This window comes from Caloenas nicobarica, chromosome 7 (genome assembly GCF_036013445.1).
Source record: "Caloenas nicobarica isolate bCalNic1 chromosome 7, bCalNic1.hap1, whole genome shotgun sequence".
Classification (NCBI taxonomy): domain Eukaryota; kingdom Metazoa; phylum Chordata; class Aves; order Columbiformes; family Columbidae; genus Caloenas; species Caloenas nicobarica.
This window is the reverse complement of record NC_088251.1, coordinates 10,193,737-10,211,814: the sequence shown is the minus strand read 5'-3', so window position 1 is coordinate 10,211,814 and position 18,078 is coordinate 10,193,737. Positions and strand designations below refer to the sequence as shown.

The window sequence follows — 18,078 nt, the reverse complement described above, 5'->3', positions numbered from 1 at the left end:
AGTGGAAAATAATGGTTCATTTAAGACAGCTTGTAGTAATGTGGGCAGTAACATGAAAAGCAATATAATTTCCAAAACATGGAATTTTTGAATGTAGTTTATCTCTTGTGCACTTCATTTCTTAGTCTCTGTGATTTTCTTTTCTGTTGCAGTTAGATTCTTCTTGGCTTTTGTATAAATCCATTATAAATACTACATTTTTTCAAGTAATGGCTGCAAACTAACAAGATTTCCTTGTCTAGGGGCTTCTGCTACAGTTATCAGTCCTTTTTTGTGACGAGGATTTGCACTGAATAGATTTATGTAGAGACAAAACTGTTTCCTTTAAAATCCTGAAAAAGTTCAAAGGGATTGCAAAGTGTAGGAAAATGCTATGTTAATTGGCAGCAGCTCAGTTCCTCCAGGGTAGGGAGTAAAGAAATAACTGTTGGCAGTATTTTCCATTCACTGGAGAACTGTGAATTTTCTCGAATTGCTGGCAGCAGTTTATTCCTTCAGGAGAGGGGAATCAATGTTTATACCTGCAGCCAGGAAACCCAGCTGACTGTTGCTCCTCTGTGCTTCTGCCAAGTTGAGAAGTGGCACAGAAATGTATTAGTTAAAAGATGGTTGCAGTTTTGTAAAGTTTGTGGAATGTTAGGATAAAAAGACTTGCATCAAAATTTTGAGACAAGCTCCTGCTGTTCTGCTGTTGGAAGCGCGTATGGTCCTACTGGCTCAACAGTGGCTTCCAAGAGAGAACAATTTCTGGACCATGAGTGAATGCTGTTTATCTTCTCAGATGTGGGAGAACTTGCTTTCTGCATATATTTGTTGCTGGCCTATTTCTCTATGTAGGCAGAAGTGGGGAATTGGTACTTCCATATTCCCAGGCAATAAATGGGAGGGTTCAGAACTGGATGCTATGGGAGAGGAGAAATGAGCGTGGGTGGAAGAAATGCATCAGAGCACTAGGAGTTATGTGCTCAAAAGAATGCGAGTTTGTGTTCAAAGCGAAGGAGCAGGAACAGCATGAGAAAGTGGAAGGAACAGGTTGTAATAATGGGAAAATACCAACAGCCCAAAACCCAAAGGTGGCATTCAGCATAAGACCAAGGGAAGAAAGTGGAGTGAAGGGTGGAGAAAAGTACTGAAAGGAAACAACAGCTATGCTTGGAAAAATCTCAGTTCTATAGAAAATAGTGTTATTACAACTGTATTTCCTACATAATTCTAGTTTCTAAGTACTAACATTTTTCTGAGTTTGTATGTGAGACATTGAGAATCTTTTTGGATTATTCTCAATCAATGGCAACTTATTGGAAACTATATAACAAAATGATTCAGTTGTGAATTCGAAGAGGGAAGCGGAGGAAGGAAAGGAAATGTTATTTTCACTCCATAAGCTGCAGGACTGCTGAAGGTAGGAAGTTGAGGGTATTTGCTGAAATGAAAGTGCTTTCGAGTGTTCTGCCTTAATACTGTCCTGAATGAGCTGTGATCTGTTTGACTGTAAGCAAAGCCTGTAGACTTTATGTAAGAGCTTCAGCAGGCCTTTAGGGAAAGCAGATCTAAGTACTTCTAAAACAAATTCACTTTTATAGATGAAGGGAAATTTTTAACTGGGAATGATACTGGCAGTTTTGGGTTAGGATCAGCTTACAGATTTGCTGCCTAAAGTTCTTGGCTCTTCCAAAAGGGACACAGATGTGAGCTTGCAGAAGTTAAGAGTTATTCTTTATAAACGGAGCTGGAATCTCAGCTGAATCCCAATATATTTGGTTTGGCTTTTCTTCCTGTGTGAAGCAGAGTGTGCATCAAGGAGAGGACATTTCTCAATCATCTTGAAGTGCGTGTTTCATTTTAAAGAAATGATCTCTCTGAAATAAATTGCAAAGAAATATATACCTCAGTCTTTTTCAATAAGTTCTGTATTTCAAATGTGAAGTGAACGCAGAACTGAGACTAGTCGTTTTCTTTTATATTCATCATAACAACCATGAGTTTTGATCTTGTGGTTCTTTGCATGCCTTACAGCATCTAGAAAATTTGCCCTCACCCAAGCAGTTATGGAAAACAGCAGCACAGCAACATACTTATAAGTTAGGAGAAGGAAACATGAAGTATGTGGACCGTCCATGAGGATGGACAACATCAGGGTTTATTTGTGTCATGAAATAGCTAATTAGTGAGTGTATTTGATCTTGGGCAATATGTGTAAAAATGCCAAAACACTGGACCATCACTTTGATATTATTTACTACATACTGTGGCATCTTTATGAATATTTAGTGGTTTTTTCCTATGCAATTTACTATGCCAGGAGTATATTCTGAAAAATAGGAATTTGAGCTTAGCTGAGCTGTACTTTGAAAAATTACTTCAAACATGTCTTGTTCATCACTAGCTTTCTAATCAAATAGGAACAAGTTGCAAATGGGAGGATTTATTTCCTCTCATTTCTAAGCCTTGTTATCTGGAGTCAAGCCCGTAGTTCATTATCGGTGCCCTGCAGTCCAGAGGTGTGTGTGCAGGCACCAACATCTACCCCACACATTGTATTGCACACAGGTAACCCACTAGTTGCATTAAATGATATCTGAGGAGGAAAGGCCACCTTCCTCTATCTGGGCCCTCCCTCTTGGAGTGGAACAGTGGGAATGAAAAAAAGAATAGCTCAGTTTTCTCATTTAAAGCGCTCACCATAGCACTGTGAATACGGATGGTGAAAATTAGTGAAGCAGGCGTTGCACCTCAATGTAAGGCAGGAGTGGTTTCTGATGCCTCAGTGCTGGCCAGTCTTCCATGGGGAGTAGATGCCTGGGGTGAAATATAAGAATAGGTCAAGTATAAAGCGATACTTCTTTGCAAAAAAGCTGTATACCCCTCAAAAGGCTGAGTTTCAGTCTTGCTTACTGCATGTGATAAACGTGCCAAAACAAAGTAAAACTGTTTGTTAAACCTTATGTTGTCTTGTTTAACTTGCAGCTGTAAATCTTGGGTTTATGATCTCATTTTCAATAGTTTATACCAGTATGGCATGATTATAGCGGGGTTTTGTTGAACGCCGCGGTCCCAAACCTGCAGCTCTGGGGCTCCTGCACCGACCAGGCTCCTGTGCTGCAGAGACTGTGGTCGTGGCTCTATCTTGTGGCCCGAAGTGGAGTTGCAGACCACGCATTTCTGCTTTCTGGGTTGATGAAGGTCTTGGGACCACCGACTGAAGAGTTCCTGACATTTGAAACAGTCTTCCTGCGAGCAGGTTTTGTTTTTTCCTGTACCTACTCATGCACCATTGTGTGGTTTAAGCTTGTAAATATTTTGTTTTCGACTATTTCAGGTGTAAAATGTCCATGGTGACTGCCTGCATGAAGTTCTGAATGCTTTATATTTTGTTGCAGTCTTTTAAGCACATGGACTGTAGGTATTGTTTATTTTTTTTCAAATAAAGTGTTTTTTGTTAATTGTTACATGAAAAGAGCTGGTGGTCTTTAAACAGTGGGGATATGGAGTGCTAAAAAGCTCTCAAGATTTTATAAAAATACTTTGACCTGAATCTATCCCAGTTTGTGTGAAACTGTAACTATATGAACATAACCATGCATAGTTTTCTGCTAACATTAGTATTCACTCCGAAGGTTCCACGTACTGGATCAAAGTCAGGGCACCATAACAAAAAACAAAAAAACCAAAAAAACCCCAAAAAACAAACAAACAAACAAACAAAAAATTAGGGGTTTTCCTGAAAAACTTACAGCTGAAGTATGAGACAGGGAAAGACAAAAATCCAGTAAGACCATATTACGCCGTAATATTCCTATTACAAAAATGAGTACTATATAATCAATGCTGAAAGTAGAATGAGTGTATTCAACAAGAAAACATAACCATCAAATGGAAGATGAGGCATAGGAACTGTTCCTATTCTGTCATGGCAGCACAGAGGCAAATTTTACAGGTAGCATTTGTTATCAGTCCTAGAAGCAGTACTCATGCCTTTTAAAGACTCAGAATTGGTACTGGTTTTGGTTATTCTGACCTTCAATTTAAAAGCAAAAAAAAAAAGTGGTGGAAGCCATAGATATATAGACAGATACATTGTACAAAACTTGACTAAACATTTAAACATTTTTTGACTTTTAACAATAGCTTCCGCTCAGTCAATAGTGAAGATATATATCCACATTTCATATCTCCTACAGGTTCTGTTTAGGATAATTGTTAAAACGGCAACTTCTGTTAAGCTTTAAAAAACATTGAAGGAGATAAATGATGGAATGTCATTTGATAAAGCTCGCTCTTGTGTGAGACTCTGAAGTACCACCTGAGTCCAGCAGCTCACCTGAACAACTGCTACAGCTGCGTCTGTTATATTCTTGCTGCTTTTTGCTAATATTCTTATCCTTGTTTCAGGTTCAGTCACCTATCTAGGCAAATATTTATATGGCTATAAGCGTAATGAATGACATTTGTTAAATGATGAGTTAGTGACCTGTATCTTTATGGCCAGTCTTCCCTAGCTTTCCAGTTTGAGCTGTTGTTGCTGGATTGAGTTATAAAGCTAAGCATTATTGCTTTATAGTTACAAAATCATGAACTGTGTGTCACACAGATGTGTATATCTTCATAGTTGTATCCCAACGACATTATTAAAAACAGGGAACCCACCATGTATACAGGTAACATGTGCAGGTGCACCCTGCCCGGACAGGCACACGTGCCTGTAGTGAAAACTAGACCTTGTTGACAAATCTGAAACTTTGGAAGCAGATTAGTTTTTGCTACGTGACTAGTACAGCTCTTTTGAAAAGGGCTGTGAAGGATTGTTTTAATGCGTGTGAGATTGAACCGATTACATTTCAGAAGAAAGAATTTGAAATATCCGACGGTGTACTTTGACAATCTAATTTTGAGAAAACATTTTGTGAACAAAAGTTCCTTCACTGTGCCATTTTTATAGATACTGTCACCTTCTTGAGATAAGTAATCAGTCCTCTACACTGTACGCAAACTGCTCTATACAGAGGCCCTGGTTTCTTTCCTCTGTTCCTTTCTAATAACTTCTGATATGATATTTGACTGCTTCGCTGCTGCTGAACATTAGGCCAACTTCTTTCCTATAGAGAAAAATTCTACATTGTCTTCAATTTGTTTTCATTTGTGTCCGCACCTTTGTGGGTTTGTGGTAGAAGAAGGTGGAGGTATTTGACATTGTGCAGTGACTTTATTTACAATACTGCTATTTTTGAATGGGGAAAATGTGATACAGGAAAGAATGTTCCTTTTTTTTTTTTAACATTCAAGGCCTAAACTGAGTTTTTGGTGAACAATTAAGAGGTGGTATAACTTAGATCCCCTGTAGAAAACTTACCCTAAGTTATTTACGTCTTAAGAATTTTTTTTATTTTTTGTGTGGAAGTGCGGAGAAGGAAGGAAATTTATTTCACTGTGGAATTTACTAGTGATGACATACTTTTCCTTAAAGTGTGAAATATGGGAATGAACATGCTTAATTTGTAATTAACCTAAGGGGTTATGGTCGTCTTAACTGAGATTACCAAGAGGCCAGACCAGTGAAGCACACCTGAGTTTTATAATTCTGTAGGTATTACGTACAAAGAATCACCCCATGTTCGACAAGTAAGATGCACCTCATAACTTAATGTGTGAGGAGATAATATACTGGGTAAGGGCAACCAAGCAGCAAATTTGTAATGTCAATAAAATTAATTCCTTAACTAGACTCGTCTCTGAACCGACTTCACCTTGATACTTGTAGGAAATTCCGTGTCTCTCCAGAGATGTTGCTGATCTGTTAACACGTAGGGGTAAGACTGGTGAGTGTTGCGCCATGCCGTTTGTTGGTCCTTCAGCAAGTCAGTCGCTGTGGAGGTGATGCACAGGACTTTAAGAAAAACCATTTTGTGGGGCACTAGACTTGTCAGAGTGATTACAAATGAAGGTGCTCTCAGGGAGTGATTTGGTGAGTCTGGTAATTCCTGTGTCGGTCTGGGGGCTGTGAATGAGAGGCACACGAACTCAGGCAGTGCACTGTAAGCATTCATACCTCTTTCTTTCCGTTCTCCCTTCACACACAGTGTTTCTGTATTAAATGAAACTAAAAAGTGGCCTAAAGCAGAATGAAATCCTTCCGTAAAATATGTTTTAAGGCATATAATGGAAATCCAGCATGACATCAGCTCTGCCTTTTTCGCTGAACTTGCTTTCTCGCCTGGCCGTCGTTAGACATGTCTGGATGCTGCCCTCGTCAGCCTTTGCCAGGCACAGAACTATCATTTCTCTATTTACCATGTAATTTGTTCTTATGTTAAAACTCCTACTTCTCAAAGTAGTAGAATTAAATCTGTGTGCTGTTCTTCCTGGCAGATAGTGGAGGAAGCAATGTCCACTCCAAATCACTTCTAGCCAGCTGGTGAGTAAAGTGATTTTATATACAGAAGGTGAATGCTGTTTTTTGGGGGGCAGGAGGAGGAAGGCTTTACTGTTTCCCACTTTCTCAGTGGTTTCTTATTTTAGTCAAGTGATCCTCCCCTACCTGTCATGCAAAAAGAAGCCAGCTGCCATTGTCCTGCTTTTGATAGCAGCTGTAATAAAGGCTCTGCAGTTGGAACATGAGGTGTGGGATGTGATGATGAATAAAGCAGAACAGAGCATGTCTCACTCTCCCTTTGTTGTATTGCTCACACTCATGTATGCAGAAGTTTGATTTGGTTTCTATCATGAGTTAGAAGTGTAAAGATTTCCAGAAAAAACAGCAGACAAGCTGAGCAAAAACCCCCATCATTTTAACACGCTTGTGCTTCAGACTAGAGCTGCGCTCTCAAGTTCTTACCCTGTTATCACTCATTTTTCTTCCAGCTAGAGTGAGGCTAATTTGTATTTGACTGCAAATCAAGGAGAGACACGCCACTGATAAAGCAACAAAATAGGGAGAAGGGACCAGTTTGACGCTGGAAGGATTAGTTACAGCCCTTTTCCCATTTCTTGGTTGGTTTGGTCGGGGAATGACAGTAGATGGCACTGTTTGTTTGCAAAGCAAGTCCGGGGTTTTTTCTCCTCCCCCCACCTCTCCTTTCCCCCCCCCGTTTCTTTTTTTTTCTTTTTTTGCTTTGGTAGTAACTGAAATTACTGTTTCATGAATAAAATATTTCTGGTGGGATTTGCATTTCTATATTGGCTGAAGATACTGTGTTGAATGTTTTATTAACCAGCCCAGTGCAACTGTCAGCCTATTAAAGAGATCCAATGGACCCTGTTTAGCTAAATAAACTCAATAAATCCAATTCGTCAAATTGTGTTCCTGGCTGTTTATTTTGCATTCTTTTGATGTACAGTTTATTTTAAGTTAAAGCCACACAGTTTTAAAAATTAATGTGAAAATAGAATTTAGTGTTTGAAACATGAGGAGACTAATTGCCATGGTCAAAAATAGCTTTCCTTTACGGTGAAGCTGCTGTTTGGTAAATGGTGACGTTTTTATTGGTGACTGATTAACTGTCCCGTGTCAAAAATTAGTTTGGCAAATGGGTGGTTAATGGCTTTTTTTTTTTTTTTTTTCCCTGATTGCTGGGTTCTGTTACTTTCATGAAATCCAACTTGAAATATAAGCACTGCTGTTAAAAGTAGCTATTTCTACCCAACTTCAAGAGATTTGTGCTTCATCTTGATATTTTCCTCAATCAGAATTCAAGGGGAAAATTTTATATGATCATTACATATGAAATGCTTGTTGAAATTCCAGTTGCATCATAGGCAAAAATTAGAGGGGAAAAAATCTCTTTGCGTATCTGAATGTATTGCATGTCTGGTTGTCATACAGCTGTCAAACATTACAAATAGTAGCATTCATTATGTTATGCTAGTACAAATAATATTACCTTGGGTTTTGCTGAAAACCTTTGGCATAGAATAGTGGGAGACAGGCCATAAATTTATGGTAATGTTATTGGCATAGTAAAAATTATTCTGTGCCAGTTAAAATTCCTGTAAATGCAAATATATCCTAGATTTGTTAGTAAGTGAAATGAAGAAACATCAATGTATGTGTTCTCTCTTTATTTCTGATGCTTTCCATAGTGCTGCTTTAGTGATGTTATGTGTTAACTTTTGTGTGTTTTATGAGAAATCGAAGTTGCCAAATATCATGTTTTGCATAGTTTTATTTTTATAATCTTGGCTTTTCAAAAGCGGAGTACTGAAATTTAGTGCAATAGAGATGCAGTTCGCTTAAATTCTGGTTTTGGGTTTTCTCTCAAGAAGTCTACTATGACGGATTAAAAAGTCTTTGTGAAGAGCTAATGTGTTAGTATGAATTTGATAGTGTCATGGATTCTTAACGAAAATCAATCAGTTCATTCCATCTTTTTTCTTACAAATTACAGTTGAATTTAACTGAAATTATTTTGCTACCTCTCCCCCACTCTAACTCAAGAACAAAGTAGATGTTTATGCAGATGTCGGATAGAGTACTATTGCCTTGTGTAGGTAGACTTTCATTTGTCCTGAAAAATATTAAATTTCTTTAATATTTACAAGTTGCAAATATTTTAAAATGCTGTTTCATAACTAAACTGCCTGTTTTCTCTCTGATAAAACCTTCCCATTTTGTGTTGTAAGCTGGTTCTTTTTAACATACCAGTAGTAAACACAGGAGGAATTTATGGTTCTTTAAAACTGGCTAGTGCAGGTAAAAGGAGATGGACTTTTTTACAGCAGTGTAGGTGTCTTGTTTCTGGCTTAAGACTTAGTGAGGAAGAAATATAAAGCAAAAAAATGCAGCTGGAGTTGTATTAGAATGATTGCCCCCTCGCCCCTTTGTAATGTTCTTTACTGTGTGAAGCATATGGAAAAAGTATGAATATCTCTATTCTTTTGTTTGGTAACTTTTAATTTGTATTTTGCAATCATTTAGTAGTCAGTCCCAAGTACAGTGAGCTTCCCTCAAAGCTGCTGTACAAACCACAACAAAAAGTCGTTCTTGGCCACAAAGTCTTTTTAAACTTGCTGTTCTGACTCAGCTGGGGAGGAAATCCCTGCAAAGGCTGGAGGATCTGTAAGTTGGACTTTTGACAATTTGATGCTTGTATACATTTATAATAAGTGGATCAAATACAGCACCTCCCTTAGTTTTTATTTGCTTTTTATAAACTGCCTTCAGAGTGCCAGTGCTAGAAAAATAAGCCTTTTCCAATATTTAATAAATACTGCAGAGGTTTCCCTCCTAAAAGAGTTGATCAATGACAATTAGAGTAGAAATATAAGGAACGGATAGTAAAAAGGAATATAGCAGGTGGCTTCTGGGGTCAGCAGTAGAACAGAGTAATTTCTCCTACTATAGTAGCGTGTAACAAGTTCTGATGGGTTTAGTGAAAAAAATATTTTTGCTAACTAAGTATTTGTTGCCTGGTGTATGAAGTGGGGAATGTGTGTGTGGGCTCTGTATGTTTCCCATTGATTGGCATTTGTGCTTACTTTCTGAACCCCCATAACTTTCCAGCATGCCCTTAGTTTGTTTTTGTTTTTTGTTTTGTTTTGTTTTGTTTTCAGAGAAGTTGATACTAGAATGAATAAGGGTAGTGTTTGCCAGCTTACCCTCCTGGTCAGCGTGTTAGGTGGGCTTTTGGAAAACACTGAATTGCAATTGCAGACTTTGTACATGTTCACTAAAGACTTCACATGTGAACTCTGGCAAGTCAGAGAAAAAGGGTCATATTGTATTTGGTGAGTCTTGGCTTGGAACTTAGAAGATGCTCCTGCATTATGAAGATAGCACCTTCCTTTCCACTGATTCGTGAGTAGAAGACTTTGAGCCAAGCCTTGTTAAACTGAACTGTAACCTTTGCTAGGCCCTATCACCAACCAGGAAAAAAGTGGTATCTAATATTTTATTTAAGAGCGAATAATGATGTTAATATCAAAGCAAATTATCTTATTTCAAAATGTGAAAAGTAACTTTCCATAATGATGGTTGGTATTTTGGACATGTAACTGCAAATATTTTGACACAGGAATTCCTATTTCCAGAGAGCCAAGTGATAGTGAATATCAACTAAACAGAACTACACAAGGAACTGAGTTGTTTTGTGGATGTGTTTCTTGTGATTATTTTTTTAAATTTGTTTAAGAAATATATGTTAATTTCACTATTATGGGCTGCTCTTATAGCAGCTGTCTCTGAAACTACAGGTTTTCATCTGTTTTACTTTCTAGCATCCTTAAAAAAAGACCGAGAATTATTCACGTAGGATGAATGTGGTTGGGAGTTAAACTAATAATACTAAGACATGGTCTTAACTATAGTTCTAGGATTTTATTTTAATAAAAAAAATTATTTGTAGTGACTGTGTTTTCATATTGCTTTGTAATTCAATGTTATTAATACCTTTAAGTGACCAGGTAATTTCCTCTTCTTTCTGCCCAGTCTTCAGCAGAAATCAGATTCTGTGGTTCAGCTGTCTAAGCTTCCCACAAAGTTAGTTCAGTCAACTAAATCAAGGTAAAAAGTTACAGAAAGGTCAGGATTAAGTTAGGGGTTGCTAACCTGAATTGCTTTCCCAGCCTTTTTAAGCCCTTAGTGCTCCTTTTGTCTTTTTCTCACTTTCTGACATGTTCTCCTCCTGTTAGATCTTTATTTCAGTTGAAGGCACCTGGGCTGCATCTTTCTTCCGACCTATACTTGGAGTCTGTTTCAAATGTGTTATTAAGGTCCCTTTTTCCATTCATGAGCCACATGTCCAGCATTCAGCGATGCAGATCGGTGGCTCAGCACTTGTGTCCTGTAGAGATCTTGGTTTAAAATGTGGGAATTTTGGAATGAGTATAAGGAAAATTTGCTCCTCTCTCTCCCCATTTTCACTTTTCCTTTTCTGCTTCTCTTTGTGGGACAAACTTTAAAAGTTTTCGCTTTTGTGGAGTGGGACTTGCTGAAGAAAAGAAAAGCCTCATCCAGCAAGGAGAGAGGCTGTCAACAAACAGTCCATTCTCTACTTCCCACCTGCCTTTAAACTCTTCTGTACTGCTGGCTGTAATTTGGCCTGGGTTTGACTTGGGCAGGAGTGTTTGAACTAGTCTGTACAATGGAGTTTATCCTTGCACTCAGATAAATAACGTGGTGTGGGTGTGTTTGGTTTGAGGTGGGTTTTTTCGTTGTAAAGTTTGTTCATTTTTTTTCCTACAGAGCAAGGTATAGCACTCTGGCTGGAATGACTCACTGAGGACGTGTTTGGCTGTGCAGTGGTGGCAGAGATGAAATTATTGAAATAAGGCTGTGCTGCCCTCTGTTACATTTTTGGGGGAAGTACCTAGAAAGAATTGAGAACAGGTTGTCCTCCTGACATTACAAACGAAGAAGGTGGACTTTCGATAGTAGCAATGCTCTTGAGGGAATTGAACAAGGACCTTCTGTAGGAAGTAGAAACAAATGTATTGCTTTGCTTAGCTTCAGAGTTCTATTCAAAGTTTCTTGTGCCTTATACTTCAACTTTTATCCAGGCTTAGTATATTTTAGATCAGAAGAAATATTTTTTTTGCACGTGTGATTTTTTTGTTTGGTTGGTTTTGGGGGGTTTTTTAACACTAGACAAAGCCCTTTCCCCTGCCCAAAACACTTAAAATAGAATTCAGATTCTCCAAGAATTATAGTCTGTCTCTAAACTTCACTGTTGGACACATCACTTCAAAAAATAGCCATATGAAGAAAAATATGCGATGCGCTTGTTGACAGAGAGAAGCCAGTAAATCCAATTTGATTCAGGAAGCTGAGAAATATTTTAATAACTTTTTGACGTTTTCCTGTAGTCCTTATTTACCTTATCAATAGTTATGGTGACATATGATTGTCAACTTTTTATATTAAACCAAACTAATAAATTAAACATGTTGTGTTTATACCTGATGAAAGCTGACGTTTTGGAAAGGTGTTAAAATATACTGACAGGTCTTGTTCATAAACTCCTTTGGTATAAATATGTAGATGACATCTTTAGATATTGTTTGTACATAGGCTGATAGGCAGGAAACGTTGACAACGTAACAAATGCAAATGTCAACCCCACAATTTAACCTTTCTGTGTAGGAAAAGATGTTAGTTTTAAGTTACATGTATCTTTTAACTTTATTTTCAAAGTTTTTTTTGAGCCTGTTATCATTGCTGTTTCATGTGCCACTGAAAGTCACGCTGCAATAAGAAAGATTTGCACTTAAGAGCTTTTCTCTGTGGTGTTCCTACTTAAATGACTACAGCTGAGAGGGTGTTTTTTCTTCTAATTCTTTTCATTTTTCATGTTCGCCTACTACCTTCTGAATCTGCATTATCACCTGTTCATTCCTGACTTGCCAATGATTCAAGGTTTGTAAGTGTGACTCAAGGGCAATAAACCAGTAAAACTATTTAAAAATGTTTATTGTGACAACAGACATGGCCTTGGCTGTAACCTGCATCAGGGTTGCTTCGTATGCAGAATATTTCTGACTTTACCCTAGTCTCCTCCATGGTGACGTAATGCACTATCTGCTTGACTTTTTTTTTTTTCTGCATCCTCTGCAAGCTGGGGTTAATTCACATCTCGTGAAAGTTATGCCCAGTTTTGAGTGGTCAGGGCCCTGAGGGCACCAATAGCCCTTAATGGCCCTGAGCAGCCTTCGGTCCCTGCTCCAGGAATGCCCTGAGATGTTGCTCTCCAGCTTCTCATGGCCCTGCCCGGCCATGGTCCTTGCAGAGCTGGGCCCTGGTCAAATGCTGGCCTGAAGCTGGGACCTGTGCAGCTCTGCCAGGTGTCCCAAAGGACCTCTAAGTTCCCTGTCCTTGGTCTTTCTGACTTTTAAAACTACTCAATCCACACTGCTCAAGTAATGCTTTTCCATCGTGCACCTGAGCACATCTGCCTGCAGTCCGGTGTCTGGGTGAGAAATGCAGGGTCCTTGATGTACCAGCGTGGTGGACTTCTGGTGGGATTTCATAGTGCTGGCTTAGAGCATGCGTTGAAATATCAAGTGTCTTGCACTGCGTTCAGAATGGGAATTCCCATTTTGATCCTGATAGCTGTGAGCAGAGTTCCTGCTGAAGCCTGTAGCCTGTCTGAATTCTGTCTCTCAATTTCGCATTTTAGTCTTGAGCAAGACTTTAAGAAGAAAATGTTGCTGTGCTTTCACACTGTCCTCTTTCTGACACCCAGGCTTTTCACTCTGTCTTTTGGTGACCGATTTCACAACTAAGAGGAACTTTTTCATCATGTTCTTGCTGCTGCTTCATGCAGGTCTTCCTTTATCACAATTGAAAGTGCACCGCTAGATTGGAAATGTGTTGGTAGATATTTCATGATATTTCACACAACTCTAAGGTTGTAATCTTGAAGGGTAAGGGAGTGGTTTGGATATTGACTCTATAATAGCTGAGGATATATCTGTGAATCTCATCATAGAGAATCCACCCTTTCCTCGCACATCATCAAATGTGCTGTACTCTGTGTGACGGGTAGAGAGGTTAAGCAGAAGTTTGGGAAGGGAAAGTTGATGTAAATTGGTTTGTGACGCTGGACTGTTGGAGTTAAAGCTGTAACTGTTGTGGCAGGAATTATGATTTGCTGAATTTTAGTAGTCGCTACCAGTTTTGTTGTTTTTCCCTTGTAAATGAGTTAAAGGATGTCCACAGTCACAACTGGAGCTGCGTTATAAATAAAAACAAAAATGTACCAATGGTTTTGCTGTTCTCAAAGTGCCTACAGAGGCAGTTAATGAAAGTCAAAGTAATGGAAGGTTGGTACAGGCATATAAAATTTAATAGTTTTGGAAAGCTTAAGGTGTATTAAAAATAACCCTTTTCCAGAATAATTAACTACTTTAAATTGGTATTGAATCAATCAGCCTATTAGCGCAGTCCTGTTTTGTGTTGTGGAAACTCTGGTAGCACATTAATGAACACCAACTTTTTGAGCAGAGATATTTCTGCAGTTAGACTGACTTATATATTATGTATTACTTAAAGGTAGCTCTCAAGAGCATTTTTGAGCTGTATATTGTTTTCTTTTTGTTAGTTAGAAGGACAGATTTGGGATGTACATCTGTGGTACTGCATAATTGACAGAAAACCCTCTGGTATTTGACTGTCCAAAGAACATGAAAGGTATACTTTACTTTGCAACATCATATTCTGTCAGATGTTTGCACTGACTTTCTGAAACAGTTGGAGAAAATTGATAAGACTTAATGTAAATGAAACTGTTACATTTGATACTTACCTCATGTTACCTCCCTGTGATACCAAGCGGTTCCCAATCGCGCAGTAAGCGTGTTTTGCATGGTTCTTATTCCAAATCTTTCCCTGGGGTAATCACTGGAAGTTGTGGGACAAAGCTCTTTCATGTGCTGTTTCACCACCGTTGACTTCGCTTCCTGAGTTCTCTGACTAGGTGGCTTCATTTAATCCACGTCCTTTTTACTGACTATAAATTGCTGCCTTGTATCTGTAGAATTGACCATTTTTTTTCTAAAAAAAAAAAAATATGTATACCTTTCATTTCTAAAGCATTATTTGAGAACATAGTTTTGAGATTCCAAATAACCCTGGCAGGGCCTGGGCAGCATAGAGAAGTTGCTGTTAATTAGCATTCTGGTTCTTTAGCTTTATTTAGTGGCTTTTCTGCTGAGTGTTAATACCAGCTCTCTTTTTCTTCCCCTAGGTTTTTTGTTGTTGTTGTTGTTGTGCATTTCCTGCTTAACAGAGCGTTTGTTTAAGTAGATATAAGTGCAGTGAATTTCCTGAAAGTTACTCATTGGGGAAATTGAAATTTTAAAATATCATTAGGAATGCAAACAATAAATTCTTTCATTTGCTGTAGGCGTCTTTAGGTTGGAATGACTAGAAAAGGTTCTGGTTAATTAGAAGTAATTTGTTAGAAACCTGAATCCTTTTTTTTCATTCCTAGATTAAAACTCCGTTCCCAGCTGGATGCTTATAAGTGCAGGAAATGTAATTGTGAGATGATTAATTGCAAAAAGATGGATAATTGGAGTTCATATGATATGTCAAATATGGCTCAACCGAAAGGTTTTCTGCATGTTGAAAGAGATTGGCTGAAGTCTAGATTGCAGAATATTGAGCAAGGAGTGTTTTTAGAGATTAATAATCACAGATTGCTGCAAAAGGACTGGGCAGAGCTTGGCTGTGAAGAGCTAACCCCTCCCAACCCTTTCCTATTACTTTGGGTTTTAATTAGCATGGTTTAGTCCCTTTTCCTTTATTGCTGTTATGTGAATTGGAGATTAGGAAGCACAGTAAACATCATACATCGAACACCAGTGCTTAGAGACAAAGATATCTCCTCCTCTCCACTAGGAAAGGCTCAGCCTACTGTAGGAAAACAGCAGAACAGTCCTCATGGACTTGTGAATTTGAGTATGTCGTATTATTCCCTCCGCAGTGTCTTGCCACACAATCAGCATGGTTTTTGCTATAATTTTTTTAAATGTTTTTGGAATTTACTTTGAGTCCCTTTTTGCATTTTTTTTTAACGGCACTGTAATAATGATTTAAAAGGTGATATATACAGCATAAACTGCATCAGTGGCATTTTGCTTTCATTGTCCCTCATAGATATTTAGCAAAACAGTGCCTGGTGTTTTAAATTACTTCTGCTTTACTTTAACATGGGAACTTGTGTTTGAATAGCCTATTGTTCTGTTAGCTACTACAATGCACTTCAAACCACACAGTGTTATTATATTCACTGTATTTTGGGATCGTATAAAATATTTGTTTCCCCCACTGCCCCCAACCTATAAACTTCCTATCTTGATAAGGAGTTTCTAACCCTTGGAAATACTGCTTTACAAATTCAGCTAATGACCCAAATACAGCTTGTTTATTGTGTATGAGTTGTATTAAAATAACGTGCTGTATGTGTATTGTCATTAATGATATGCTCATTTTGATAATGGAGCTGCAGTCTCTTAGTATGTAGTCCTTGGGGAGATGCTGCATTTTTTTAACTAAGTATTGTTCTGGCTCCTTTCCTTGATTGGCCCAGAAATAGCAATCAGCTGGGGAGCAGGATGACATGCCTCTTAGCGATCCCTTTTATCTTTGAGATGAGTATCAACATTGTATGCTTCCTAATGGAAGTGTAATTTAATGAAATCTATTGGGTAAACATACTTCAGATGTTCAAAGGAGGTGACAAAATTTTTGCTGGCAGCCAGGACCTGGCTGGTTTCCAGCTTGCCTTTAGCTGCTATGCATATAGCATTGAGAGAGGCACTTAAAATAGGAACACAAAGTATTGTTTCTATTGTGGTTTGGGTTATGGATTTTTTTTTTCCCCTCTGTTTTATTTTCCTAAATTTTATTTTTATGGTATTTGTACTAGTGCCATCTGACTTCTAGGCTTTTGTGGTAAAATACTGCATGAGGTCAGGTTTCTTCTCTTTCCCCAAAATGCAGATAACGGTGTTAGACTCGGGGGACATCACTGGCACAGAACATGCTGCATGTTGGGGAAAGAGGGTGTTGGGGGGCAAGTCATCGAGACTGCTGCTAGTCCGTAGCTCTGTGAAAAAGTAAGTTTCTCTGTAGACTGAAAAAAACTTTAAAAATCCTGGTTTAAAGATTGTGGCAGAGCACTTTTGTTTTATCAATAATAATTGCTGACGCAAAACTGTCCTTTATGAGGTTTTATAACAGATGGCTGGGAGTGGAAGGAAAGCTGCTCAGACTTCCACCTCCTCGGCTAGAAACAAGATTGCTAAAAGGAGACAGTTGTCCCTCTTATTGGTGCTCATTATAGAGCATCGTTCCCCCCCCTACGCTTTGTGGTAGCAAACTTGGCAGAAAGTCTGGAGGATTAAATCAGCAATGTTGTCCCTTTAAATGGATGTTTAACTGGACAGCTGATGGATCTTATTGCTCAGATCGTAATGGTTTGGTCAACTGTGGGCAAGTGTTTGAGAGGAATTACACTGGCATTTAGACACATTTGAATGTAATCAGCGTGTCTTTGAAACATGGATTTTTCTTCTTTACATGTGAGGTCTGGGGTGGGTGGTTTCCCTTTGAAGACTTCCACAGTGAGCAGAACTGGGGGATGAAGAATGTGCCCAGAAAAAGAAAAGTGCGTCATCTGCCTTTTGCTGTTCTTTCAGGTATTGGTGGCTGCATTGGAGCTTTTCGTTCTCGCCCACTTTATTCCCTGCTTGATCCTGTAAAGAAGTCTCATTCCCAAGCTTATGTTGTCACTCTCCTAGGAATGTGTGACATGATATATTTGATCATTGTGGTTTTACTGAGGTAACAAGTGAGTTCTTTGGACTGGGGGCAGTCACAGTCTGCCAACAGGGAGCTTGGTCCAAATGTTCCAACTTTGGGTACAAAGGCAAGGGTACTTGTACTCTTGTACTGTTGTTAAGCTTGTGTTCCATGTGGGGACAGTAACTGAGGATCAAAATGAAATAAGATGTAAAATGGAGTGAAACATGTTGCTTTTTTACAAATAATGGAACAGAATGTGAAAGATTGAGGAAGAAAACTCAGGATATGTCAACGTACTTGTGATTTTTATAACTCTAGGCTCTAATGATGACACAAAATAAATTGTAATTGTATTGAACTGCTTTCATTCAAAGTGTCTTTGATTCCGCAGCCAAACCACATATTACTTTAATGCTTGTTATATTTTGTGAACTTTCTAGTGATGCCCAAAGTTTGTGCAAGACCCAGGTATATACTACTTTACGTGTGTGTGGATGCACGTCCGATTTTGTGCTGTATATGGCATACAATGATGCCACTTTAACTTGTGGCAGCTGTGGGATGGTTAAAACTATATATAATTTAAGACTATTTAATATATAAACACGTTCTATTTAATTTTGTCCTTGCATTGCTTCTAGAGACTGGTGAGGAGAGGCAGGAAATGGACAAAATTACAGGCAGCCACAAAGTTTGACTTCATATGGACTGAACCCAAAATAATTAAAAGTTTCATGAGACTTTCAACTCAACAAAATTAAGTCAGCAATGGTTCAGACAAAAATATTTTCCAAAATAAAAAGTTTGGCAAAATTGTGAAATGTCCTGGCTTTAGATCT

The 18,078-nt window shown here is 38.4% G+C and overlaps 1 protein-coding gene across 2 annotated transcripts in view; it reads left to right on the top strand.

Moving 5' to 3' along the window:
• VTI1A (vesicle transport through interaction with t-SNAREs 1A) overlaps positions 1 to 18,078 on the top strand; it is a 268,497-nt gene that overhangs the window by 13,204 nt on the left and 237,215 nt on the right. The gene's annotated exons all lie outside the window — the stretch shown is intronic.